The 23,623-nt window shown below is 45.5% G+C and overlaps 30 non-coding genes across 30 annotated transcripts; 10 read left to right on the top strand and 20 right to left on the bottom strand.

Annotated features, from left to right (window-relative positions):
- Positions 1-515: 515 nt before the first annotated feature.
- Positions 516-597, bottom strand: trnas-cga (transfer RNA serine (anticodon CGA)). Its single transcript has one exon. It is a non-coding gene; the product is annotated as a tRNA-Ser (tRNA).
- A 119-nt stretch (positions 598-716) lies between these two features.
- On the top strand, positions 717-788 carry trnae-cuc (transfer RNA glutamic acid (anticodon CUC)). Its single transcript has one exon. It is a non-coding gene; the product is annotated as a tRNA-Glu (tRNA).
- A 956-nt stretch (positions 789-1,744) lies between these two features.
- On the bottom strand, positions 1,745-1,826 carry trnas-uga (transfer RNA serine (anticodon UGA)). The gene has a single exon. It is a non-coding gene; the product is annotated as a tRNA-Ser (tRNA).
- Positions 1,827-2,915: 1,089 nt separating this feature from the next.
- On the bottom strand, positions 2,916-2,997 carry trnas-cga (transfer RNA serine (anticodon CGA)). The gene has a single exon. It is a non-coding gene; the product is annotated as a tRNA-Ser (tRNA).
- Positions 2,998-3,116: 119 nt separating this feature from the next.
- On the top strand, positions 3,117-3,188 carry trnae-cuc (transfer RNA glutamic acid (anticodon CUC)). The gene has a single exon. It is a non-coding gene; the product is annotated as a tRNA-Glu (tRNA).
- A 956-nt stretch (positions 3,189-4,144) lies between these two features.
- Positions 4,145-4,226, bottom strand: trnas-uga (transfer RNA serine (anticodon UGA)). Its single transcript has one exon. It is a non-coding gene; the product is annotated as a tRNA-Ser (tRNA).
- A 1,089-nt stretch (positions 4,227-5,315) lies between these two features.
- On the bottom strand, positions 5,316-5,397 carry trnas-cga (transfer RNA serine (anticodon CGA)). Its single transcript has one exon. It is a non-coding gene; the product is annotated as a tRNA-Ser (tRNA).
- A 119-nt stretch (positions 5,398-5,516) lies between these two features.
- Positions 5,517-5,588, top strand: trnae-cuc (transfer RNA glutamic acid (anticodon CUC)). The gene has a single exon. It is a non-coding gene; the product is annotated as a tRNA-Glu (tRNA).
- A 956-nt stretch (positions 5,589-6,544) lies between these two features.
- On the bottom strand, positions 6,545-6,626 carry trnas-uga (transfer RNA serine (anticodon UGA)). Its single transcript has one exon. It is a non-coding gene; the product is annotated as a tRNA-Ser (tRNA).
- Positions 6,627-7,714: 1,088 nt separating this feature from the next.
- trnas-cga (transfer RNA serine (anticodon CGA)) lies at positions 7,715-7,796 on the bottom strand. Its single transcript has one exon. It is a non-coding gene; the product is annotated as a tRNA-Ser (tRNA).
- A 119-nt stretch (positions 7,797-7,915) lies between these two features.
- trnae-cuc (transfer RNA glutamic acid (anticodon CUC)) lies at positions 7,916-7,987 on the top strand. Its single transcript has one exon. It is a non-coding gene; the product is annotated as a tRNA-Glu (tRNA).
- A 956-nt stretch (positions 7,988-8,943) lies between these two features.
- On the bottom strand, positions 8,944-9,025 carry trnas-uga (transfer RNA serine (anticodon UGA)). The gene has a single exon. It is a non-coding gene; the product is annotated as a tRNA-Ser (tRNA).
- Positions 9,026-10,114: 1,089 nt separating this feature from the next.
- trnas-cga (transfer RNA serine (anticodon CGA)) lies at positions 10,115-10,196 on the bottom strand. The gene has a single exon. It is a non-coding gene; the product is annotated as a tRNA-Ser (tRNA).
- A 119-nt stretch (positions 10,197-10,315) lies between these two features.
- trnae-cuc (transfer RNA glutamic acid (anticodon CUC)) lies at positions 10,316-10,387 on the top strand. The gene has a single exon. It is a non-coding gene; the product is annotated as a tRNA-Glu (tRNA).
- Positions 10,388-11,343: 956 nt separating this feature from the next.
- Positions 11,344-11,425, bottom strand: trnas-uga (transfer RNA serine (anticodon UGA)). The gene has a single exon. It is a non-coding gene; the product is annotated as a tRNA-Ser (tRNA).
- Positions 11,426-12,514: 1,089 nt separating this feature from the next.
- On the bottom strand, positions 12,515-12,596 carry trnas-cga (transfer RNA serine (anticodon CGA)). Its single transcript has one exon. It is a non-coding gene; the product is annotated as a tRNA-Ser (tRNA).
- A 119-nt stretch (positions 12,597-12,715) lies between these two features.
- On the top strand, positions 12,716-12,787 carry trnae-cuc (transfer RNA glutamic acid (anticodon CUC)). The gene has a single exon. It is a non-coding gene; the product is annotated as a tRNA-Glu (tRNA).
- A 956-nt stretch (positions 12,788-13,743) lies between these two features.
- On the bottom strand, positions 13,744-13,825 carry trnas-uga (transfer RNA serine (anticodon UGA)). The gene has a single exon. It is a non-coding gene; the product is annotated as a tRNA-Ser (tRNA).
- Positions 13,826-14,914: 1,089 nt separating this feature from the next.
- Positions 14,915-14,996, bottom strand: trnas-cga (transfer RNA serine (anticodon CGA)). The gene has a single exon. It is a non-coding gene; the product is annotated as a tRNA-Ser (tRNA).
- Positions 14,997-15,115: 119 nt separating this feature from the next.
- trnae-cuc (transfer RNA glutamic acid (anticodon CUC)) lies at positions 15,116-15,187 on the top strand. The gene has a single exon. It is a non-coding gene; the product is annotated as a tRNA-Glu (tRNA).
- Positions 15,188-16,143: 956 nt separating this feature from the next.
- On the bottom strand, positions 16,144-16,225 carry trnas-uga (transfer RNA serine (anticodon UGA)). The gene has a single exon. It is a non-coding gene; the product is annotated as a tRNA-Ser (tRNA).
- A 1,089-nt stretch (positions 16,226-17,314) lies between these two features.
- Positions 17,315-17,396, bottom strand: trnas-cga (transfer RNA serine (anticodon CGA)). The gene has a single exon. It is a non-coding gene; the product is annotated as a tRNA-Ser (tRNA).
- A 119-nt stretch (positions 17,397-17,515) lies between these two features.
- On the top strand, positions 17,516-17,587 carry trnae-cuc (transfer RNA glutamic acid (anticodon CUC)). Its single transcript has one exon. It is a non-coding gene; the product is annotated as a tRNA-Glu (tRNA).
- Positions 17,588-18,543: 956 nt separating this feature from the next.
- trnas-uga (transfer RNA serine (anticodon UGA)) lies at positions 18,544-18,625 on the bottom strand. The gene has a single exon. It is a non-coding gene; the product is annotated as a tRNA-Ser (tRNA).
- Positions 18,626-19,713: 1,088 nt separating this feature from the next.
- Positions 19,714-19,795, bottom strand: trnas-cga (transfer RNA serine (anticodon CGA)). The gene has a single exon. It is a non-coding gene; the product is annotated as a tRNA-Ser (tRNA).
- Positions 19,796-19,914: 119 nt separating this feature from the next.
- On the top strand, positions 19,915-19,986 carry trnae-cuc (transfer RNA glutamic acid (anticodon CUC)). The gene has a single exon. It is a non-coding gene; the product is annotated as a tRNA-Glu (tRNA).
- Positions 19,987-20,942: 956 nt separating this feature from the next.
- Positions 20,943-21,024, bottom strand: trnas-uga (transfer RNA serine (anticodon UGA)). The gene has a single exon. It is a non-coding gene; the product is annotated as a tRNA-Ser (tRNA).
- Positions 21,025-22,112: 1,088 nt separating this feature from the next.
- On the bottom strand, positions 22,113-22,194 carry trnas-cga (transfer RNA serine (anticodon CGA)). The gene has a single exon. It is a non-coding gene; the product is annotated as a tRNA-Ser (tRNA).
- Positions 22,195-22,313: 119 nt separating this feature from the next.
- On the top strand, positions 22,314-22,385 carry trnae-cuc (transfer RNA glutamic acid (anticodon CUC)). Its single transcript has one exon. It is a non-coding gene; the product is annotated as a tRNA-Glu (tRNA).
- Positions 22,386-23,341: 956 nt separating this feature from the next.
- On the bottom strand, positions 23,342-23,423 carry trnas-uga (transfer RNA serine (anticodon UGA)). Its single transcript has one exon. It is a non-coding gene; the product is annotated as a tRNA-Ser (tRNA).
- Positions 23,424-23,623: the final 200 nt, after the last annotated feature.

The following is a 23,623-nucleotide window of genomic DNA, read 5'->3' as shown; positions in this document are numbered from 1 at the left end:
CGCGGCCAGGATTCGATTCCCGGTAAGGGAAGTTGCTCATTTTGATGCTCTCCAATAACAATCTCCTGCAACTATTTCCTTGTGCTTTTAGATCTCCATCACATCATTCCACACTTTGACACACTTCAGTTGGGCTGATAAGTACAAATTCTATATGAACTGAAGATGAATAAATACACCTCTCTCAATGTTGAAAGATGTATAGAAGGGGGCCCGCTTTTGTTGCTCCCCATCACATTTTAAAGAACAACTACAGTTGCCAATGTAGCAGCTGGTATAAAAACGGAGGATCCCAACTTGCATACAGACCCGGCTGATGGATTGACAGTTTTGAGGGGTTTTGCTGTAATTCCTTCGACTAAACCTCCAAGTCATGGGAAATGATTTAGAAGGCCTACTTGGACAATGCATTGGCTAGGAATTCAGGAGCGTTGGGAATGTCTGCATGGGTTATCTCCCTGGAGAAACCCATTATCACTGGAACACTGGGAAGAAAGGGCCAAAAGGGAGGGATACGTAGCTGGCAGGATTCCAACCTGCGCGGGGAAACCCCAATGGATTTCGAGTCCATCGCCTTGACCACTCGGCCACAACTACTCAAAGACTAAAGCCGGGCTGCTTTCCAATGCGAAATAACGAGGTGTAACGACCAAACTTGTGGGAGCCTGACTACTGGGTTATATTGTTTTCATTCTCGTTCTTTCTCCTCTTGACTCTCCCTGATGGTCTAGTGGCTAGGATTCGGCGCTCTCACCGCCGCGGCCCGGGTTCGATTCCCGGTCAGGGAATTTGCTCATTTTGATGCTCTCCAATAACAATCTCCTGCAACTGTTTCCTCGTTCTTTCAGATTTCCTTGACATCATTCCTCACTTTGACACGCTTCAGTTGGGCTGATGAGTACAAATTCTATATGTACTGAACATGAATAAATACACCTCTCTCAATTTTGAAACATGTGTGGAAGGGGGGCCACTTTTGTTGCTCTGTAATTCACTAGCTAAACCTCCAAGTCATGGGAAATGATTTAGACGGCCTACTTGGACAATGCATTGCCTAGGAATCTTACAGAGGGGTCGTGGGCTATGCAAGCAGCTCTGCACCCATATATACCCCAGACACTTTGAAGCTACGTCTTCAAATGTCAGCTCCTTCCAGAGACATTACTGCATTTACCGGCGTCCTCGTGGCTTGGAGTGTTTACATTTCTCCCACATCTGAATCCACAAAGCCATATTGTTATTGTTCATCCCCAAACTCTGCCATTTGACCCCATACTTTCAGACCATGCGCTACGTGAATGCCTGTGTGTAACACCTCCCCTTAGGAAGCAAATCCCACCTTCCACTTGAACAATGGGAAAAAAGGGTCAAAGTTAAGGCTTACGTAGTAACAGGATGTGAACCTGCGCTGGTGAACTTTTGGCCTCTAGAAAGCACGCGCCAAGTTTTTTACATGGCATCAGTCAAAAGAGACTGCGACATAAGGAGCAGGTCAACCGCTCGTTTGGATCACAACAGGAGCCAAAATTGTCATCAATCTATATTTACTTAGCTGTTGCACAGAAAACTCAAATAATACGAGATCAATAGTCACAGGCCTTGCTGCTAAAGTCCATCAGGAACATTATTTGTTTTTGCCGCTTAATTCAGCTCAGGTGCGTTGGAAATGTCTGCACGTGTTATCTCCCTGGAGAAACCCATTATCACTGGAACACTGGGAAGAAAGGGCCAAAAGGGAGGCGTACGTAGCTGACAGGATTCGAACCTGCGCGGGGAAACCCCAATGGATTTCAAGTCCATCGCCTTGACCACTCGGCCACAACTACTCAAAGATTGGAGGTGGGCTGCTTTCCTGGGATGACTGAACTTTGACAGCGTAAATCACACATCGGCCACAATGTCAGGGAGCGTCAAGGAAGCTCCACATTAGAAATCTTGACCTAAACAGAGGGTAGACTTATTTACAGAACATGGGTCGAAACAAAAGGAGCTGTCAACCATTTTTTTTTCATTTACAGGAGGCGCAATAATTATTAGGAATTATTACTGAAGTTGCTGTTGCACTGAAAATGGAATTCAAATGAGATAACGGACTTTTTTTATAGAGAGGCCAATGAATTTGACAACAATATTTAACCTTTCAAAAGTGCAATCGTTGTATTATACATTTTGTGAATACCAAAGTTGGACCTGAGACCCCCTATACTGTAGCTGCTAGGAGTCTCGCTCAGGGAATGCTGACCGGCAGCAAGCCTCTGCTGCTTTCCAATGCGAAATAACGAGGTGTAACGACCAAATTTGTGCGAGCCTGACTACTGGGTTATATAGTTTTCATTCTCGTTCTTTCTCCTCTTAACTCTTCCTGATGGTCTAGTGGCTAGGATTCGGCGCTCTCACCGCCGCGGCCAGGATTCGATTCCCGGTAAGGGAAGTTGCTCATTTTGATGCTCTCCAATAACAATCTCCTGCAACTATTTCCTTGTGCTTTTAGATCTCCATCACATCATTCCACACTTTGACACACTTCAGTTGGGCTGATAAGTACAAATTCTATATGAACTGAAGATGAATAAATACACCTCTCTCAATGTTGAAAGATGTATAGAAGGGGGCCCGCTTTTGTTGCTCCCCATCACATTTTAAAGAACAACTACAGTTGCCAATGTAGCAGCTGGTATAAAAACGGAGGATCCCAACTTGCATACAGACCCGGCTGATGGATTGACAGTTTTGAGGGGTTTTGCTGTAATTCCTTCGACTAAACCTCCAAGTCATGGGAAATGATTTAGAAGGCCTACTTGGACAATGCATTGGCTAGGAATTCAGGAGCGTTGGGAATGTCTGCATGGGTTATCTCCCTGGAGAAACCCATTATCACTGGAACACTGGGAAGAAAGGGCCAAAAGGGAGGGATACGTAGCTGGCAGGATTCCAACCTGCGCGGGGAAACCCCAATGGATTTCGAGTCCATCGCCTTGACCACTCGGCCACAACTACTCAAAGACTCAAGCCGGGCTGCTTTCCAATGCGAAATAACGAGGTGTAACGACCAAACTTGTGGGAGCCTGACTACTGGGTTATATTGTTTTCATTCTCGTTCTTTCTCCTCTTGACTCTCCCTGATGGTCTAGTGGCTAGGATTCGGCGCTCTCACCGCCGCGGCCCGGGTTCGATTCCCGGTCAGGGAATTTGCTCATTTTGATGCTCTCCAATAACAATCTCCTGCAACTGTTTCCTCGTTCTTTCAGATTTCCTTGACATCATTCCTCACTTTGACACGCTTCAGTTGGGCTGATGAGTACAAATTCTATATGTACTGAACATGAATAAATACACCTCTCTCAATTTTGAAACATGTGTGGAAGGGGGGCCACTTTTGTTGCTCTGTAATTCACTAGCTAAACCTCCAAGTCATGGGAAATGATTTAGACGGCCTACTTGGACAATGCATTGCCTAGGAATCTTACAGAGGGGTCGTGGGCTATGCAAGCAGCTCTGCACCCATATATACCCCAGACACTTTGAAGCTACGTCTTCAAATGTCAGCTCCTTCCAGAGACATTACTGCATTTACCGGCGTCCTCGTGGCTTGGAGTGTTTACATTTCTCCCACATCTGAATCCACAAAGCCATATTGTTATTGTTCATCCCCAAACTCTGCCATTTGACCCCATACTTTCAGACCATGCGCTACGTGAATGCCTGTGTGTAACACCTCCCCTTAGGAAGCAAATCCCACCTTCCACTTGAACAATGGGAAAAAAGGGTCAAAGTTAAGGCTTACGTAGTAACAGGATGTGAACCTGCGCTGGTGAACTTTTGGCCTCTAGAAAGCACGCGCCAAGTTTTTTACATGGCATCAGTCAAAAGAGACTGCGACATAAGGAGCAGGTCAACCGCTCGTTTGGATCACAACAGGAGCCAAAATTGTCATCAATCTATATTTACTTAGCTGTTGCACAGAAAACTCAAATAATACGAGATCAATAGTCACAGGCCTTGCTGCTAAAGTCCATCAGGAACATTATTTGTTTTTGCCGCTTAATTCAGCTCAGGTGCGTTGGAAATGTCTGCACGTGTTATCTCCCTGGAGAAACCCATTATCACTGGAACACTGGGAAGAAAGGGCCAAAAGGGAGGCGTACGTAGCTGACAGGATTCGAACCTGCGCGGGGAAACCCCAATGGATTTCAAGTCCATCGCCTTGACCACTCGGCCACAACTACTCAAAGATTGGAGGTGGGCTGCTTTCCTGGGATGACTGAACTTTGACAGCGTAAATCACACATCGGCCACAATGTCAGGGAGCGTCAAGGAAGCTCCACATTAGAAATCTTGACCTAAACAGAGGGTAGACTTATTTACAGAACATGGGTCGAAACAAAAGGAGCTGTCAACCATTTTTTTTTCATTTACAGGAGGCGCAATAATTATTAGGAATTATTACTGAAGTTGCTGTTGCACTGAAAATGGAATTCAAATGAGATAACGGACTTGTTTTATAGAGAGGCCAATGAATTTGACAACAATATTTAACCTTTCAAAAGTGCAATCGTTGTATTATACATTTTGTGAATACCAAAGTTGGACCTGAGACCCCCTATACTGTAGCGGCTAGGAGTCTCGCTCAGGGAATGCTGACCGGCAGCAAGCCTCTGCTGCTTTCAAATGCGAAATAACGAGGTGTAACGACCAAATTTGTGGGAGCCTGACTACTGGGTTATATAGTTTTCATTCTCGTTCTTTCTCCTCTTAACTCTTCCTGATGGTCTAGTGGCTAGGATTCGGCGCTCTCACCGCCGCGGCCAGGATTCGATTCCCGGTAAGGGAAGTTGCTCATTTTGATGCTCTCCAATAACAATCTCCTGCAACTATTTCCTTGTGCTTTTAGATCTCCATCACATCATTCCACACTTTGACACACTTCAGTTGGGCTGATAAGTACAAATTCTATATGAACTGAAGATGAATAAATACACCTCTCTCAATGTTGAAAGATGTATAGAAGGGGGCCCGCTTTTGTTGCTCCCCATCACATTTTAAAGAACAACTACAGTTGCCAATGTAGCAGCTGGTATAAAAACGGAGGATCCCAACTTGCATACAGACCCGGCTGATGGATTGACAGTTTTGAGGGGTTTTGCTGTAATTCCTTCGACTAAACCTCCAAGTCATGGGAAATGATTTAGAAGGCCTACTTGGACAATGCATTGGCTAGGAATTCAGGAGCGTTGGGAATGTCTGCATGGGTTATCTCCCTGGAGAAACCCATTATCACTGGAACACTGGGAAGAAAGGGCCAAAAGGGAGGGATACGTAGCTGGCAGGATTCCAACCTGCGCGGGGAAACCCCAATGGATTTCGAGTCCATCGCCTTGACCACTCGGCCACAACTACTCAAAGACTCAAGCCGGGCTGCTTTCCAATGCGAAATAACGAGGTGTAACGACCAAACTTGTGGGAGCCTGACTACTGGGTTATATTGTTTTCATTCTCGTTCTTTCTCCTCTTGACTCTCCCTGATGGTCTAGTGGCTAGGATTCGGCGCTCTCACCGCCGCGGCCCGGGTTCGATTCCTGGTCAGGGAATTTGCTCATTTTGATGCTCTCCAATAACAATCTCCTGCAACTGTTTCCTCGTTCTTTCAGATTTCCTTGACATCATTCCTCACTTTGACACGCTTCAGTTGGGCTGATGAGTACAAATTCTATATGTACTGAACATGAATAAATACACCTCTCTCAATTTTGAAACATGTGTGGAAGGGGGGCCACTTTTGTTGCTCTGTAATTCACTAGCTAAACCTCCAAGTCATGGGAAATGATTTAGACGGCCTACTTGGACAATGCATTGCCTAGGAATCTTACAGAGGGGTCGTGGGCTATGCAAGCAGCTCTGCACCCATATATACCCCAGACACTTTGAAGCTACGTCTTCAAATGTCAGCTCCTTCCAGAGACATTACTGCATTTACCGGCGTCCTCGTGGCTTGGAGTGTTTACATTTCTCCCACATCTGAATCCACAAAGCCATATTGTTATTGTTCATCCCCAAACTCTGCCATTTGACCCCATACTTTCAGACCATGCGCTACGTGAATGCCTGTGTGTAACACCTCCCCTTAGGAAGCAAATCCCACCTTCCACTTGAACAATGGGAAAAAAGGGTCAAAGTTAAGGCTTACGTAGTAACAGGATGTGAACCTGCGCTGGTGAACTTTTGGCCTCTAGAAAGCACGCGCCAAGTTTTTTACATGGCATCAGTCAAAAGAGACTGCGACATAAGGAGCAGGTCAACCGCTCGTTTGGATCACAACAGGAGCCAAAATTGTCATCAATCTATATTTACTTAGCTGTTGCACAGAAAACTCAAATAATACGAGATCAATAGTCACAGGCCTTGCTGCTAAAGTCCATCAGGAACATTATTTGTTTTTGCCGCTTAATTCAGCTCAGGTGCGTTGGAAATGTCTGCACGTGTTATCTCCCTGGAGAAACCCATTATCACTGGAACACTGGGAAGAAAGGGCCAAAAGGGAGGCGTACGTAGCTGACAGGATTCGAACCTGCGCGGGGAAACCCCAATGGATTTCAAGTCCATCGCCTTGACCACTCGGCCACAACTACTCAAAGATTGGAGGTGGGCTGCTTTCCTGGGATGACTGAACTTTGACAGCGTAAATCACACATCGGCCACAATGTCAGGGAGCGTCAAGGAAGCTCCACATTAGAAATCTTGACCTAAACAGAGGGTAGACTTATTTACAGAACATGGGTCGAAACAAAAGGAGCTGTCAACCATTTTTTTTTCATTTACAGGAGGCGCAATAATTATTAGGAATTATTACTGAAGTTGCTGTTGCACTGAAAATGGAATTCAAATGAGATAACGGACTTGTTTTATAGAGAGGCCAATGAATTTGACAACAATATTTAACCTTTCAAAAGTGCAATCGTTGTATTATACATTTTGTGAATACCAAAGTTGGACCTGAGACCCCCTATACTGTAGCGGCTAGGAGTCTCGCTCAGGGAATGCTGACCGGCAGCAAGCCTCTGCTGCTTTCAAATGCGAAATAACGAGGTGTAACGACCAAATTTGTGGGAGCCTGACTACTGGGTTATATAGTTTTCATTCTCGTTCTTTCTCCTCTTAACTCTTCCTGATGGTCTAGTGGCTAGGATTCGGCGCTCTCACCGCCGCGGCCAGGATTCGATTCCCGGTCGGGGAAGTTGCTCATTTTGATGCTCTCCAATAACAATCTCCTGCAACTATTTCCTTGTGCTTTTAGATCTCCATCACATCATTCCACACTTTGACACACTTCAGTTGGGCTGATAAGTACAAATTCTATATGAACTGAAGATGAATAAATACACCTCTCTCAATGTTGAAAGATGTATAGAAGGGGGCCCGCTTTTGTTGCTCCCCATCACATTTTAAAGAACAACTACAGTTGCCAATGTAGCAGCTGGTATAAAAACGGAGGATCCCAACTTGCATACAGACCCGGCTGATGGATTGACAGTTTTGAGGGGTTTTGCTGTAATTCATTGACTAAACCTCCAAGTCATGGGAAATGATTTAGAAGGCCTACTTGGACAATGCATTGGCTAGGAATTCAGGAGCGTTGGGAATGTCTGCATGGGTTATCTCCCTGGAGAAACCCATTATCACTGGAACACTGGGAAGAAAGGGCCAAAAGGGAGGGATACGTAGCTGGCAGGATTCCAACCTGCGCGGGGAAACCCCAATGGATTTCGAGTCCATCGCCTTGACCACTCGGCCACAACTACTCAAAGACTCAAGCCGGGCTGCTTTCCAATGCGAAATAACGAGGTGTAACGACCAAACTTGTGGGAGCCTGACTACTGGGTTATATTGTTTTCATTCTCGTTCTTTCTCCTCTTGACTCTCCCTGATGGTCTAGTGGCTAGGATTCGGCGCTCTCACCGCCGCGGCCCGGGTTCGATTCCCGGTCAGGGAATTTGCTCATTTTGATGCTCTCCAATAACAATCTCCTGCAACTGTTTCCTCGTTCTTTCAGATTTCCTTGACATCATTCCTCACTTTGACACGCTTCAGTTGGGCTGATGAGTACAAATTCTATATGTACTGAACATGAATAAATACACCTCTCTCAATTTTGAAACATGTGTGGAAGGGGGGCCACTTTTGTTGCTCTGTAATTCACTAGCTAAACCTCCAAGTCATGGGAAATGATTTAGACGGCCTACTTGGACAATGCATTGCCTAGGAATCTTACAGAGGGGTCGTGGGCTATGCAAGCAGCTCTGCACCCATATATACCCCAGACACTTTGAAGCTACGTCTTCAAATGTCAGCTCCTTCCAGAGACATTACTGCATTTACCGGCGTCCTCGTGGCTTGGAGTGTTTACATTTCTCCCACATCTGAATCCACAAAGCCATATTGTTATTGTTCATCCCCAAACTCTGCCATTTGACCCCATACTTTCAGACCATGCGCTACGTGAATGCCTGTGTGTAACACCTCCCCTTAGGAAGCAAATCCCACCTTCCACTTGAACAATGGGAAAAAAGGGTCAAAGTTAAGGCTTACGTAGTAACAGGATGTGAACCTGCGCTGGTGAACTTTTGGCCTCTAGAAAGCACGCGCCAAGTTTTTTACATGGCATCAGTCAAAAGAGACTGCGACATAAGGAGCAGGTCAACCGCTCGTTTGGATCACAACAGGAGCCAAAATTGTCATCAATCTATATTTACTTAGCTGTTGCACAGAAAACTCAAATAATACGAGATCAATAGTCACAGGCCTTGCTGCTAAAGTCCATCAGGAACATTATTTGTTTTTGCCGCTTAATTCAGCTCAGGTGCGTTGGAAATGTCTGCACGTGTTATCTCCCTGGAGAAACCCATTATCACTGGAACACTGGGAAGAAAGGGCCAAAAGGGAGGCGTACGTAGCTGACAGGATTCGAACCTGCGCGGGGAAACCCCAATGGATTTCAAGTCCATCGCCTTGACCACTCGGCCACAACTACTCAAAGATTGGAGGTGGGCTGCTTTCCTGGGATGACTGAACTTTGACAGCGTAAATCACACATCGGCCACAATGTCAGGGAGCGTCAAGGAAGCTCCACATTAGAAATCTTGACCTAAACAGAGGGTAGACTTATTTACAGAACATGGGTCGAAACAAAAGGAGCTGTCAACCATTTTTTTTTCATTTACAGGAGGCGCAATAATTATTAGGAATTATTACTGAAGTTGCTGTTGCACTGAAAATGGAATTCAAATGAGATAACGGACTTTTTTTATAGAGAGGCCAATGAATTTGACAACAATATTTAACCTTTCAAAAGTGCAATCGTTGTATTATACATTTTGTGAATACCAAAGTTGGACCTGAGACCCCCTATACTGTAGCTGCTAGGAGTCTCGCTCAGGGAATGCTGACCGGCAGCAAGCCTCTGCTGCTTTCCAATGCGAAATAACGAGGTGTAACGACCAAATTTGTGCGAGCCTGACTACTGGGTTATATAGTTTTCATTCTCGTTCTTTCTCCTCTTAACTCTTCCTGATGGTCTAGTGGCTAGGATTCGGCGCTCTCACCGCCGCGGCCAGGATTCGATTCCCGGTAAGGGAAGTTGCTCATTTTGATGCTCTCCAATAACAATCTCCTGCAACTATTTCCTTGTGCTTTTAGATCTCCATCACATCATTCCACACTTTGACACACTTCAGTTGGGCTGATAAGTACAAATTCTATATGAACTGAAGATGAATAAATACACCTCTCTCAATGTTGAAAGATGTATAGAAGGGGGCCCGCTTTTGTTGCTCCCCATCACATTTTAAAGAACAACTACAGTTGCCAATGTAGCAGCTGGTATAAAAACGGAGGATCCCAACTTGCATACAGACCCGGCTGATGGATTGACAGTTTTGAGGGGTTTTGCTGTAATTCCTTCGACTAAACCTCCAAGTCATGGGAAATGATTTAGAAGGCCTACTTGGACAATGCATTGGCTAGGAATTCAGGAGCGTTGGGAATGTCTGCATGGGTTATCTCCCTGGAGAAACCCATTATCACTGGAACACTGGGAAGAAAGGGCCAAAAGGGAGGGATACGTAGCTGGCAGGATTCCAACCTGCGCGGGGAAACCCCAATGGATTTCGAGTCCATCGCCTTGACCACTCGGCCACAACTACTCAAAGACTCAAGCCGGGCTGCTTTCCAATGCGAAATAACGAGGTGTAACGACCAAACTTGTGGGAGCCTGACTACTGGGTTATATTGTTTTCATTCTCGTTCTTTCTCCTCTTGACTCTCCCTGATGGTCTAGTGGCTAGGATTCGGCGCTCTCACCGCCGCGGCCCGGGTTCGATTCCCGGTCAGGGAATTTGCTCATTTTGATGCTCTCCAATAACAATCTCCTGCAACTGTTTCCTCGTTCTTTCAGATTTCCTTGACATCATTCCTCACTTTGACACGCTTCAGTTGGGCTGATGAGTACAAATTCTATATGTACTGAACATGAATAAATACACCTCTCTCAATTTTGAAACATGTGTGGAAGGGGGGCCACTTTTGTTGCTCTGTAATTCACTAGCTAAACCTCCAAGTCATGGGAAATGATTTAGACGGCCTACTTGGACAATGCATTGCCTAGGAATCTTACAGAGGGGTCGTGGGCTATGCAAGCAGCTCTGCACCCATATATACCCCAGACACTTTGAAGCTACGTCTTCAAATGTCAGCTCCTTCCAGAGACATTACTGCATTTACCGGCGTCCTCGTGGCTTGGAGTGTTTACATTTCTCCCACATCTGAATCCACAAAGCCATATTGTTATTGTTCATCCCCAAACTCTGCCATTTGACCCCATACTTTCAGACCATGCGCTACGTGAATGCCTGTGTGTAACACCTCCCCTTAGGAAGCAAATCCCACCTTCCACTTGAACAATGGGAAAAAAGGGTCAAAGTTAAGGCTTACGTAGTAACAGGATGTGAACCTGCGCTGGTGAACTTTTGGCCTCTAGAAAGCACGCGCCAAGTTTTTTACATGGCATCAGTCAAAAGAGACTGCGACATAAGGAGCAGGTCAACCGCTCGTTTGGATCACAACAGGAGCCAAAATTGTCATCAATCTATATTTACTTAGCTGTTGCACAGAAAACTCAAATAATACGAGATCAATAGTCACAGGCCTTGCTGCTAAAGTCCATCAGGAACATTATTTGTTTTTGCCGCTTAATTCAGCTCAGGTGCGTTGGAAATGTCTGCACGTGTTATCTCCCTGGAGAAACCCATTATCACTGGAACACTGGGAAGAAAGGGCCAAAAGGGAGGCGTACGTAGCTGACAGGATTCGAACCTGCGCGGGGAAACCCCAATGGATTTCAAGTCCATCGCCTTGACCACTCGGCCACAACTACTCAAAGATTGGAGGTGGGCTGCTTTCCTGGGATGACTGAACTTTGACAGCGTAAATCACACATCGGCCACAATGTCAGGGAGCGTCAAGGAAGCTCCACATTAGAAATCTTGACCTAAACAGAGGGTAGACTTATTTACAGAACATGGGTCGAAACAAAAGGAGCTGTCAACCATTTTTTTTTCATTTACAGGAGGCGCAATAATTATTAGGAATTATTACTGAAGTTGCTGTTGCACTGAAAATGGAATTCAAATGAGATAACGGACTTTTTTTATAGAGAGGCCAATGAATTTGACAACAATATTTAACCTTTCAAAAGTGCAATCGTTGTATTATACATTTTGTGAATACCAAAGTTGGACCTGAGACCCCCTATACTGTAGCTGCTAGGAGTCTCGCTCAGGGAATGCTGACCGGCAGCAAGCCTCTGCTGCTTTCCAATGCGAAATAACGAGGTGTAACGACCAAATTTGTGCGAGCCTGACTACTGGGTTATATAGTTTTCATTCTCGTTCTTTCTCCTCTTAACTCTTCCTGATGGTCTAGTGGCTAGGATTCGGCGCTCTCACCGCCGCGGCCAGGATTCGATTCCCGGTAAGGGAAGTTGCTCATTTTGATGCTCTCCAATAACAATCTCCTGCAACTATTTCCTTGTGCTTTTAGATCTCCATCACATCATTCCACACTTTGACACACTTCAGTTGGGCTGATAAGTACAAATTCTATATGAACTGAAGATGAATAAATACACCTCTCTCAATGTTGAAAGATGTATAGAAGGGGGCCCGCTTTTGTTGCTCCCCATCACATTTTAAAGAACAACTACAGTTGCCAATGTAGCAGCTGGTATAAAAACGGAGGATCCCAACTTGCATACAGACCCGGCTGATGGATTGACAGTTTTGAGGGGTTTTGCTGTAATTCCTTCGACTAAACCTCCAAGTCATGGGAAATGATTTAGAAGGCCTACTTGGACAATGCATTGGCTAGGAATTCAGGAGCGTTGGGAATGTCTGCATGGGTTATCTCCCTGGAGAAACCCATTATCACTGGAACACTGGGAAGAAAGGGCCAAAAGGGAGGGATACGTAGCTGGCAGGATTCCAACCTGCGCGGGGAAACCCCAATGGATTTCGAGTCCATCGCCTTGACCACTCGGCCACAACTACTCAAAGACTCAAGCCGGGCTGCTTTCCAATGCGAAATAACGAGGTGTAACGACCAAACTTGTGGGAGCCTGACTACTGGGTTATATTGTTTTCATTCTCGTTCTTTCTCCTCTTGACTCTCCCTGATGGTCTAGTGGCTAGGATTCGGCGCTCTCACCGCCGCGGCCCGGGTTCGATTCCCGGTCAGGGAATTTGCTCATTTTGATGCTCTCCAATAACAATCTCCTGCAACTGTTTCCTCGTTCTTTCAGATTTCCTTGACATCATTCCTCACTTTGACACGCTTCAGTTGGGCTGATGAGTACAAATTCTATATGTACTGAACATGAATAAATACACCTCTCTCAATTTTGAAACATGTGTGGAAGGGGGGCCACTTTTGTTGCTCTGTAATTCACTAGCTAAACCTCCAAGTCATGGGAAATGATTTAGACGGCCTACTTGGACAATGCATTGCCTAGGAATCTTACAGAGGGGTCGTGGGCTATGCAAGCAGCTCTGCACCCATATATACCCCAGACACTTTGAAGCTACGTCTTCAAATGTCAGCTCCTTCCAGAGACATTACTGCATTTACCGGCGTCCTCGTGGCTTGGAGTGTTTACATTTCTCCCACATCTGAATCCACAAAGCCATATTGTTATTGTTCATCCCCAAACTCTGCCATTTGACCCCATACTTTCAGACCATGCGCTACGTGAATGCCTGTGTGTAACACCTCCCCTTAGGAAGCAAATCCCACCTTCCACTTGAACAATGGGAAAAAAGGGTCAAAGTTAAGGCTTACGTAGTAACAGGATGTGAACCTGCGCTGGTGAACTTTTGGCCTCTAGAAAGCACGCGCCAAGTTTTTTACATGGCATCAGTCAAAAGAGACTGCGACATAAGGAGCAGGTCAACCGCTCGTTTGGATCACAACAGGAGCCAAAATTGTCATCAATCTATATTTACTTAGCTGTTGCACAGAAAACTCAAATAATACGAGATCAATAGTCACAGGCCTTGCTGCTAAAGTCCATCAGGAACATTATTTGTTTTTGCCGCTTAATTCAGCTCAGGTGCGTTGGAAATGTCTGCACGTGTTATCTCCCTGGAGAAACCCATTATCACTGGAACACTGGGAAGAAAGGGCCAAAAGGGAGGCGTACGTAGCTGACAGGATTCGAACCTGCGCGGGGAAACCCCAATGGATTTCAAGTCCATCGCCTTGACCACTCGGCCACAACTACTCAAAGATTGGAGGTGGGCTGCTTTCCTGGGATGACTGAACTTTGACAGCGTAAATCACACATCGGCCAAAATGTCAGGGAGCGTCAAGGAAGCTCCACATTAGAAATCTTGACCTAAACAGAGGGTAGACTTATTTACAGAACATGGGTCGAAACAAAAGGAGCTGTCAACCATTTTTTTTTCATTTACAGGAGGCGCAATAATTATTAGGAATTATTACTGAAGTTGCTGTTGCACTGAAAATGGAATTCAAATGAGATAACGGACTTTTTTTATAGAGAGGCCAATGAATTTGACAACAATATTTAACCTTTCAAAAGTGCAATCGTTGTATTATACATTTTGTGAATACCAAAGTTGGACCTGAGACCCCCTATACTGTAGCTGCTAGGAGTCTCGCTCAGGGAATGCTGACCGGCAGCAAGCCTCTGCTGCTTTCCAATGCGAAATAACGAGGTGTAACGACCAAATTTGTGCGAGCCTGACTACTGGGTTATATAGTTTTCATTCTCGTTCTTTCTCCTCTTAACTCTTCCTGATGGTCTAGTGGCTAGGATTCGGCGCTCTCACCGCCGCGGCCAGGATTCGATTCCCGGTAAGGGAAGTTGCTCATTTTGATGCTCTCCAATAACAATCTCCTGCAACTATTTCCTTGTGCTTTTAGATCTCCATCACATCATTCCACACTTTGACACACTTCAGTTGGGCTGATAAGTACAAATTCTATATGAACTGAAGATGAATAAATACACCTCTCTCAATGTTGAAAGATGTATAGAAGGGGGCCCGCTTTTGTTGCTCCCCATCACATTTTAAAGAACAACTACAGTTGCCAATGTAGCAGCTGGTATAAAAACGGAGGATCCCAACTTGCATACAGACCCGGCTGATGGATTGACAGTTTTGAGGGGTTTTGCTGTAATTCCTTCGACTAAACCTCCAAGTCATGGGAAATGATTTAGAAGGCCTACTTGGACAATGCATTGGCTAGGAATTCAGGAGCGTTGGGAATGTCTGCATGGGTTATCTCCCTGGAGAAACCCATTATCACTGGAACACTGGGAAGAAAGGGCCAAAAGGGAGGGATACGTAGCTGGCAGGATTCCAACCTGCGCGGGGAAACCCCAATGGATTTCGAGTCCATCGCCTTGACCACTCGGCCACAACTACTCAAAGACTCAAGCCGGGCTGCTTTCCAATGCGAAATAACGAGGTGTAACGACCAAACTTGTGGGAGCCTGACTACTGGGTTATATTGTTTTCATTCTCGTTCTTTCTCCTCTTGACTCTCCCTGATGGTCTAGTGGCTAGGATTCGGCGCTCTCACCGCCGCGGCCCGGGTTCGATTCCCGGTCAGGGAATTTGCTCATTTTGATGCTCTCCAATAACAATCTCCTGCAACTGTTTCCTCGTTCTTTCAGATTTCCTTGACATCATTCCTCACTTTGACACGCTTCAGTTGGGCTGATGAGTACAAATTCTATATGTACTGAACATGAATAAATACACCTCTCTCAATTTTGAAACATGTGTGGAAGGGGGGCCACTTTTGTTGCTCTGTAATTCACTAGCTAAACCTCCAAGTCATGGGAAATGATTTAGACGGCCTACTTGGACAATGCATTGCCTAGGAATCTTACAGAGGGGTCGTGGGCTATGCAAGCAGCTCTGCACCCATATATACCCCAGACACTTTGAAGCTACGTCTTCAAATGTCAGCTCCTTCCAGAGACATTACTGCATTTACCGGCGTCCTCGTGGCTTGGAGTGTTTACATTTCTCCCACATCTGAATCCACAAAGCCATATTGTTATTGTTCATCCCCAAACTCTGCCATTTGACCCCATACTTTCAGACCATGCGCTACGTGAATGCCTGTGTGTAACACCTCCCCTTAGGAAGCAAATCCCACCTTCCACTTGAACAATGGGAAAAAAGGGTCAAAGTTAAGGCTTACGTAGTAACAGGATGTGAACCTGCGCTGGTGAACTTTTGGCCTCTAGAAAGCACGCGCCAAGTTTTTTACATGGCATCAGTCAAAAGAGACTGCGACATAAGGAGCAGGTCAACCGCTCGTTTGGATCACAACAGGAGCCAAAATTGTCATCAATCTATATTTACTTAGCTGTTGCACAGAAAACTCAAATAATACGAGATCAATAGTCACAGGCCTTGCTGCTAAAGTCCATCAGGAACATTATTTGTTTTTGCCGCTTAATTCAGCTCAGGTGCGTTGGAAATGTCTGCACGTGTTATCTCCCTGGAGAAACCCATTATCACTGGAACACTGGGAAGAAAGGGCCAAAAGGGAGGCGTACGTAGCTGACAGGATTCGAACCTGCGCGGGGAAACCCCAATGGATTTCAAGTCCATCGCCTTGACCACTCGGCCACAACTACTCAAAGATTGGAGGTGGGCTGCTTTCCTGGGATGACTGAACTTTGACAGCGTAAATCACACATCGGCCACAATGTCAGGGAGCGTCAAGGAAGCTCCACATTAGAAATCTTGACCTAAACAGAGGGTAGACTTATTTACAGAACATGGGTCGAAACAAAAGGAGCTGTCAACCATTTTTTTTTCATTTACAGGAGGCGCAATAATTATTAGGAATTATTACTGAAGTTGCTGTTGCACTGAAAATGGAATTCAAATGAGATAACGGACTTTTTTTATAGAGAGGCCAATGAATTTGACAACAATATTTAACCTTTCAAAAGTGCAATCGTTGTATTATACATTTTGTGAATACCAAAGTTGGACCTGAGACCCCCTATACTGTAGCTGCTAGGAGTCTCGCTCAGGGAATGCTGACCGGCAGCAAGCCTCTGCTGCTTTCCAATGCGAAATAACGAGGTGTAACGACCAAATTTGTGCGAGCCTGACTACTGGGTTATATAGTTTTCATTCTCGTTCTTTCTCCTCTTAACTCTTCCTGATGGTCTAGTGGCTAGGATTCGGCGCTCTCACCGCCGCGGCCAGGATTCGATTCCCGGTAAGGGAAGTTGCTCATTTTGATGCTCTCCAATAACAATCTCCTGCAACTATTTCCTTGTGCTTTTAGATCTCCATCACATCATTCCACACTTTGACACACTTCAGTTGGGCTGATAAGTACAAATTCTATATGAACTGAAGATGAATAAATACACCTCTCTCAATGTTGAAAGATGTATAGAAGGGGGCCCGCTTTTGTTGCTCCCCATCACATTTTAAAGAACAACTACAGTTGCCAATGTAGCAGCTGGTATAAAAACGGAGGATCCCAACTTGCATACAGACCCGGCTGATGGATTGACAGTTTTGAGGGGTTTTGCTGTAATTCCTTCGACTAAACCTCCAAGTCATGGGAAATGATTTAGAAGGCCTACTTGGACAATGCATTGGCTAGGAATTCAGGAGCGTTGGGAATGTCTGCATGGGTTATCTCCCTGGAGAAACCCATTATCACTGGAACACTGGGAAGAAAGGGCCAAAAGGGAGGGATACGTAGCTGGCAGGATTCCAACCTGCGCGGGGAAACCCCAATGGATTTCGAGTCCATCGCCTTGACCACTCGGCCACAACTACTCAAAGACTCAAGCCGGGCTGCTTTCCAATGCGAAATAACGAGGTGTAACGACCAAACTTGTGGGAGCCTGACTACTGGGTTATATTGTTTTCATTCTCGTTCTTTCTCCTCTTGACTCTCCCTGATGGTCTAGTGGCTAGGATTCGGCGCTCTCACCGCCGCGGCCCGGGTTCGATTCCCGGTCAGGGAATTTGCTCATTTTGATGCTCTCCAATAACAATCTCCTGCAACTGTTTCCTCGTTCTTTCAGATTTCCTTGACATCATTCCTCACTTTGACACGCTTCAGTTGGGCTGATGAGTACAAATTCTATATGTACTGAACATGAATAAATACACCTCTCTCAATTTTGAAACATGTGTGGAAGGGGGGCCACTTTTGTTGCTCTGTAATTCACTAGCTAAACCTCCAAGTCATGGGAAATGATTTAGACGGCCTACTTGGACAATGCATTGCCTAGGAATCTTACAGAGGGGTCGTGGGCTATGCAAGCAGCTCTGCACCCATATATACCCCAGACACTTTGAAGCTACGTCTTCAAATGTCAGCTCCTTCCAGAGACATTACTGCATTTACCGGCGTCCTCGTGGCTTGGAGTGTTTACATTTCTCCCACATCTGAATCCACAAAGCCATATTGTTATTGTTCATCCCCAAACTCTGCCATTTGACCCCATACTTTCAGACCATGCGCTACGTGAATGCCTGTGTGTAACACCTCCCCTTAGGAAGCAAATCCCACCTTCCACTTGAACAATGGGAAAAAAGGGTCAAAGTTAAGGCTTACGTAGTAACAGGATGTGAACCTGCGCTGGTGAACTTTTGGCCTCTAGAAAGCACGCGCCAAGTTTTTTACATGGCATCAGTCAAAAGAGACTGCGACATAAGGAGCAGGTCAACCGCTCGTTTGGATCACAACAGGAGCCAAAATTGTCATCAATCTATATTTACTTAGCTGTTGCACAGAAAACTCAAATAATACGAGATCAATAGTCACAGGCCTTGCTGCTAAAGTCCATCAGGAACATTATTTGTTTTTGCCGCTTAATTCAGCTCAGGTGCATTGGAAATGTCTGCACGTGTTATCTCCCTGGAGAAACCCATTATCACTGGAACACTGGGAAGAAAGGGCCAAAAGGGAGGCGTACGTAGCTGACAGGATTCGAACCTGCGCGGGGAAACCCCAATGGATTTCAAGTCCATCGCCTTGACCACTCGGCCACAACTACTCAAAGATTGGAGGTGGGCTGCTTTCCTGGGATGACTGAACTTTGACAGCGTAAATCACACATCGGCCACAATGTCAGGGAGCGTCAAGGAAGCTCCACATTAGAAATCTTGACCTAAACAGAGGGTAGACTTATTTACAGAACATGGGTCGAAACAAAAGGAGCTGTCAACCATTTTTTTTTCATTTACAGGAGGCGCAATAATTATTAGGAATTATTACTGAAGTTGCTGTTGCACTGAAAATGGAATTCAAATGAGATAACGGACTTGTTTTATAGAGAGGCCAATGAATTTGACAACAATATTTAACCTTTCAAAAGTGCAATCGTTGTATTATACATTTTGTGAATACCAAAGTTGGACCTGAGACCCCCTATACTGTAGCGGCTAGGAGTCTCGCTCAGGGAATGCTGACCGGCAGCAAGCCTCTGCTGCTTTCAAATGCGAAATAACGAGGTGTAACGACCAAATTTGTGGGAGCCTGACTACTGGGTTATATAGTTTTCATTCTCGTTCTTTCTCCTCTTAACTCTTCCTGATGGTCTAGTGGCTAGGATTCGGCGCTCTCACCGCCGCGGCCAGGATTCGATTCCCGGTCGGGGAAGTTGCTCATTTTGATGCTCTCCAATAACAATCTCCTGCAACTATTTCCTTGTGCTTTTAGATCTCCATCACATCATTCCACACTTTGACACACTTCAGTTGGGCTGATAAGTACAAATTCTATATGAACTGAAGATGAATAAATACACCTCTCTCAATGTTGAAAGATGTATAGAAGGGGGCCCGCTTTTGTTGCTCCCCATCACATTTTAAAGAACAACTACAGTTGCCAATGTAGCAGCTGGTATAAAAACGGAGGATCCCAACTTGCATACAGACCCGGCTGATGGATTGACAGTTTTGAGGGGTTTTGCTGTAATTCATTGACTAAACCTCCAAGTCATGGGAAATGATTTAGAAGGCCTACTTGGACAATGCATTGGCTAGGAATTCAGGAGCGTTGGGAATGTCTGCATGGGTTATCTCCCTGGAGAAACCCATTATCACTGGAACACTGGGAAGAAAGGGCCAAAAGGGAGGGATACGTAGCTGGCAGGATTCCAACCTGCGCGGGGAAACCCCAATGGATTTCGAGTCCATCGCCTTGACCACTCGGCCACAACTACTCAAAGACTCAAGCCGGGCTGCTTTCCAATGCGAAATAACGAGGTGTAACGACCAAACTTGTGGGAGCCTGACTACTGGGTTATATTGTTTTCATTCTCGTTCTTTCTCCTCTTGACTCTCCCTGATGGTCTAGTGGCTAGGATTCGGCGCTCTCACCGCCGCGGCCCGGGTTCGATTCCCGGTCAGGGAATTTGCTCATTTTGATGCTCTCCAATAACAATCTCCTGCAACTGTTTCCTCGTTCTTTCAGATTTCCTTGACATCATTCCTCACTTTGACACGCTTCAGTTGGGCTGATGAGTACAAATTCTATATGTACTGAACATGAATAAATACACCTCTCTCAATTTTGAAACATGTGTGGAAGGGGGGCCACTTTTGTTGCTCTGTAATTCACTAGCTAAACCTCCAAGTCATGGGAAATGATTTAGACGGCCTACTTGGACAATGCATTGCCTAGGAATCTTACAGAGGGGTCGTGGGCTATGCAAGCAGCTCTGCACCCATATATACCCCAGACACTTTGAAGCTACGTCTTCAAATGTCAGCTCCTTCCAGAGACATTACTGCATTTACCGGCGTCCTCGTGGCTTGGAGTGTTTACATTTCTCCCACATCTGAATCCACAAAGCCATATTGTTATTGTTCATCCCCAAACTCTGCCATTTGACCCCATACTTTCAGACCATGCGCTACGTGAATGCCTGTGTGTAACACCTCCCCTTAGGAAGCAAACCCCACCTTCCACTTGAACAATGGGAAAAAAGGGTCAAAGTTAAGGCTTACGTAGTAACAGGATGTGAACCTGCGCTGGTGAACTTTTGGCCTCTAGAAAGCACGCGCCAAGTTTTTTACATGGCATCAGTCAAAAGAGACTGCGACATAAGGAGCAGGTCAACCGCTCGTTTGGATCACAACAGGAGCCAAAATTGTCATCAATCTATATTTACTTAGCTGTTGCACAGAAAACTCAAATAATACGAGATCAATAGTCACAGGCCTTGCTGCTAAAGTCCATCAGGAACATTATTTGTTTTTGCCGCTTAATTCAGCTCAGGTGCGTTGGAAATGTCTGCACGTGTTATCTCCCTGGAGAAACCCATTATCACTGGAACACTGGGAAGAAAGGGCCAAAAGGGAGGCGTACGTAGCTGACAGGATTCGAACCTGCGCGGGGAAACCCCAATGGATTTCAAGTCCATCGCCTTGACCACTCGGCCACAACTACTCAAAGATTGGAGGTGGGCTGCTTTCCTGGGATGACTGAACTTTGACAGCGTAAATCACACATCGGCCACAATGTCAGGGAGCGTCAAGGAAGCTCCACATTAGAAATCTTGACCTAAACAGAGGGTAGACTTATTTACAGAACATGGGTCGAAACAAAAGGAGCTGTCAACCATTTTTTTTTCATTTACAGGAGGCGCAATAATTATTAGGAATTATTACTGAAGTTGCTGTTGCACTGAAAATGGAATTCAAATGAGATAACGGACTTTTTTTATAGAGAGGCCAATGAATTTGACAACAATATTTAACCTTTCAAAAGTGCAATCGTTGTATTATACATTTTGTGAATACCAAAGTTGGACCTGAGACCCCCTATACTGTAGCTGCTAGGAGTCTCGCTCAGGGAATGCTGACCGGCAGCAAGCCTCTGCTGCTTTCCAATGCGAAATAACGAGGTGTAACGACCAAATTTGTGCGAGCCTGACTACTGGGTTATATAGTTTTCATTCTCGTTCTTTCTCCTCTTAACTCTTCCTGATGGTCTAGTGGCTAGGATTCGGCGCTCTCACCGCCGCGGCCAGGATTCGATTCCCGGTAAGGGAAGTTGCTCATTTTGATGCTCTCCAATAACAATCTCCTGCAACTATTTCCTTGTGCTTTTAGATCTCCATCACATCATTCCACACTTTGACACACTTCAGTTGGGCTGATAAGTACAAATTCTATATGAACTGAAGATGAATAAATACACCTCTCTCAATGTTGAAAGATGTATAGAAGGGGGCCCGCTTTTGTTGCTCCCCATCACATTTTAAAGAACAACTACAGTTGCCAATGTAGCAGCTGGTATAAAAACGGAGGATCCCAACTTGCATACAGACCCGGCTGATGGATTGACAGTTTTGAGGGGTTTTGCTGTAATTCATTGACTAAACCTCCAAGTCATGGGAAATGATTTAGAAGGCCTACTTGGACAATGCATTGGCTAGGAATTCAGGAGCGTTGGGAATGTCTGCATGGGTTATCTCCCTGGAGAAACCCATTATCACTGGAACACTGGGAAGAAAGGGCCAAAAGGGAGGGATACGTAGCTGGCAGGATTCCAACCTGCGCGGGGAAACCCCAATGGATTTCGAGTCCATCGCCTTGACCACTCGGCCACAACTACTCAAAGACTCAAGCCGGGCTGCTTTCCAATGCGAAATAACGAGGTGTAACGACCAAACTTGTGGGAGCCTGACTACTGGGTTATATTGTTTTCATTCTCGTTCTTTCTCCTCTTGACTCTCCCTGATGGTCTAGTGGCTAGGATTCGGCGCTCTCACCGCCGCGGCCCGGGTTCGATTCCCGGTCAGGGAATTTGCTCATTTTGATGCTCTCCAATAACAATCTCCTGCAACTGTTTCCTCGTTCTTTCAGATTTCCTTGACATCATTCCTCACTTTGACACGCTTCAGTTGGGCTGATGAGTACAAATTCTATATGTACTGAACATGAATAAATACACCTCTCTCAATTTTGAAACATGTGTGGAAGGGGGGCCACTTTTGTTGCTCTGTAATTCACTAGCTAAACCTCCAAGTCATGGGAAATGATTTAGACGGCCTACTTGGACAATGCATTGCCTAGGAATCTTACAGAGGGGTCGTGGGCTATGCAAGCAGCTCTGCACCCATATATACCCCAGACACTTTGAAGCTACGTCTTCAAATGTCAGCTCCTTCCAGAGACATTACTGCATTTACCGGCGTCCTCGTGGCTTGGAGTGTTTACATTTCTCCCACATCTGAATCCACAAAGCCATATTGTTATTGTTCATCCCCAAACTCTGCCATTTGACCCCATACTTTCAGACCATGCGCTACGTGAATGCCTGTGTGTAACACCTCCCCTTAGGAAGCAAATCCCACCTTCCACTTGAACAATGGGAAAAAAGGGTCAAAGTTAAGGCTTACGTAGTAACAGGATGTGAACCTGCGCTGGTGAACTTTTGGCCTCTAGAAAGCACGCGCCAAGTTTTTTACATGGCATCAGTCAAAAGAGACTGCGACATAAGGAGCAGGTCAACCGCTCGTTTGGATCACAACAGGAGCCAAAATTGTCATCAATCTATATTTACTTAGCTGTTGCACAGAAAACTCAAATAATACGAGATCAATAGTCACAGGCCTTGCTGCTAAAGTCCATCAGGAACATTATTTGTTTTTGCCGCTTAATTCAGCTCAGGTGCGTTGGAAATGTCTGCACGTGTTATCTCCCTGGAGAAACCCATTATCACTGGAACACTGGGAAGAAAGGGCCAAAAGGGAGGCGTACGTAGCTGACAGGATTCGAACCTGCGCGGGGAAACCCCAATGGATTTCAAGTCCATCGCCTTGACCACTCGGCCACAACTACTCAAAGATTGGAGGTGGGCTGCTTTCCTGGGATGACTGAACTTTGACAGCGTAAATCACACATCGGCCACAATGTCAGGGAGCGTCAAGGAAGCTCCACATTAGAAATCTTGACCTAAACAGAGGGTAGACTTATTTACAGAACATGGGTCGAAACAAAAGGAGCTGTCAACCATTTTTTTTTCATTTACAGGAGGCGCA

Source organism: Channa argus, chromosome 21 (genome assembly GCF_033026475.1).
Source record: "Channa argus isolate prfri chromosome 21, Channa argus male v1.0, whole genome shotgun sequence".
Taxonomy (NCBI): Eukaryota; Metazoa; Chordata; class Actinopteri; order Anabantiformes; family Channidae; genus Channa; species Channa argus.
This window is presented reverse-complemented; position numbering and strand designations above follow the sequence as displayed.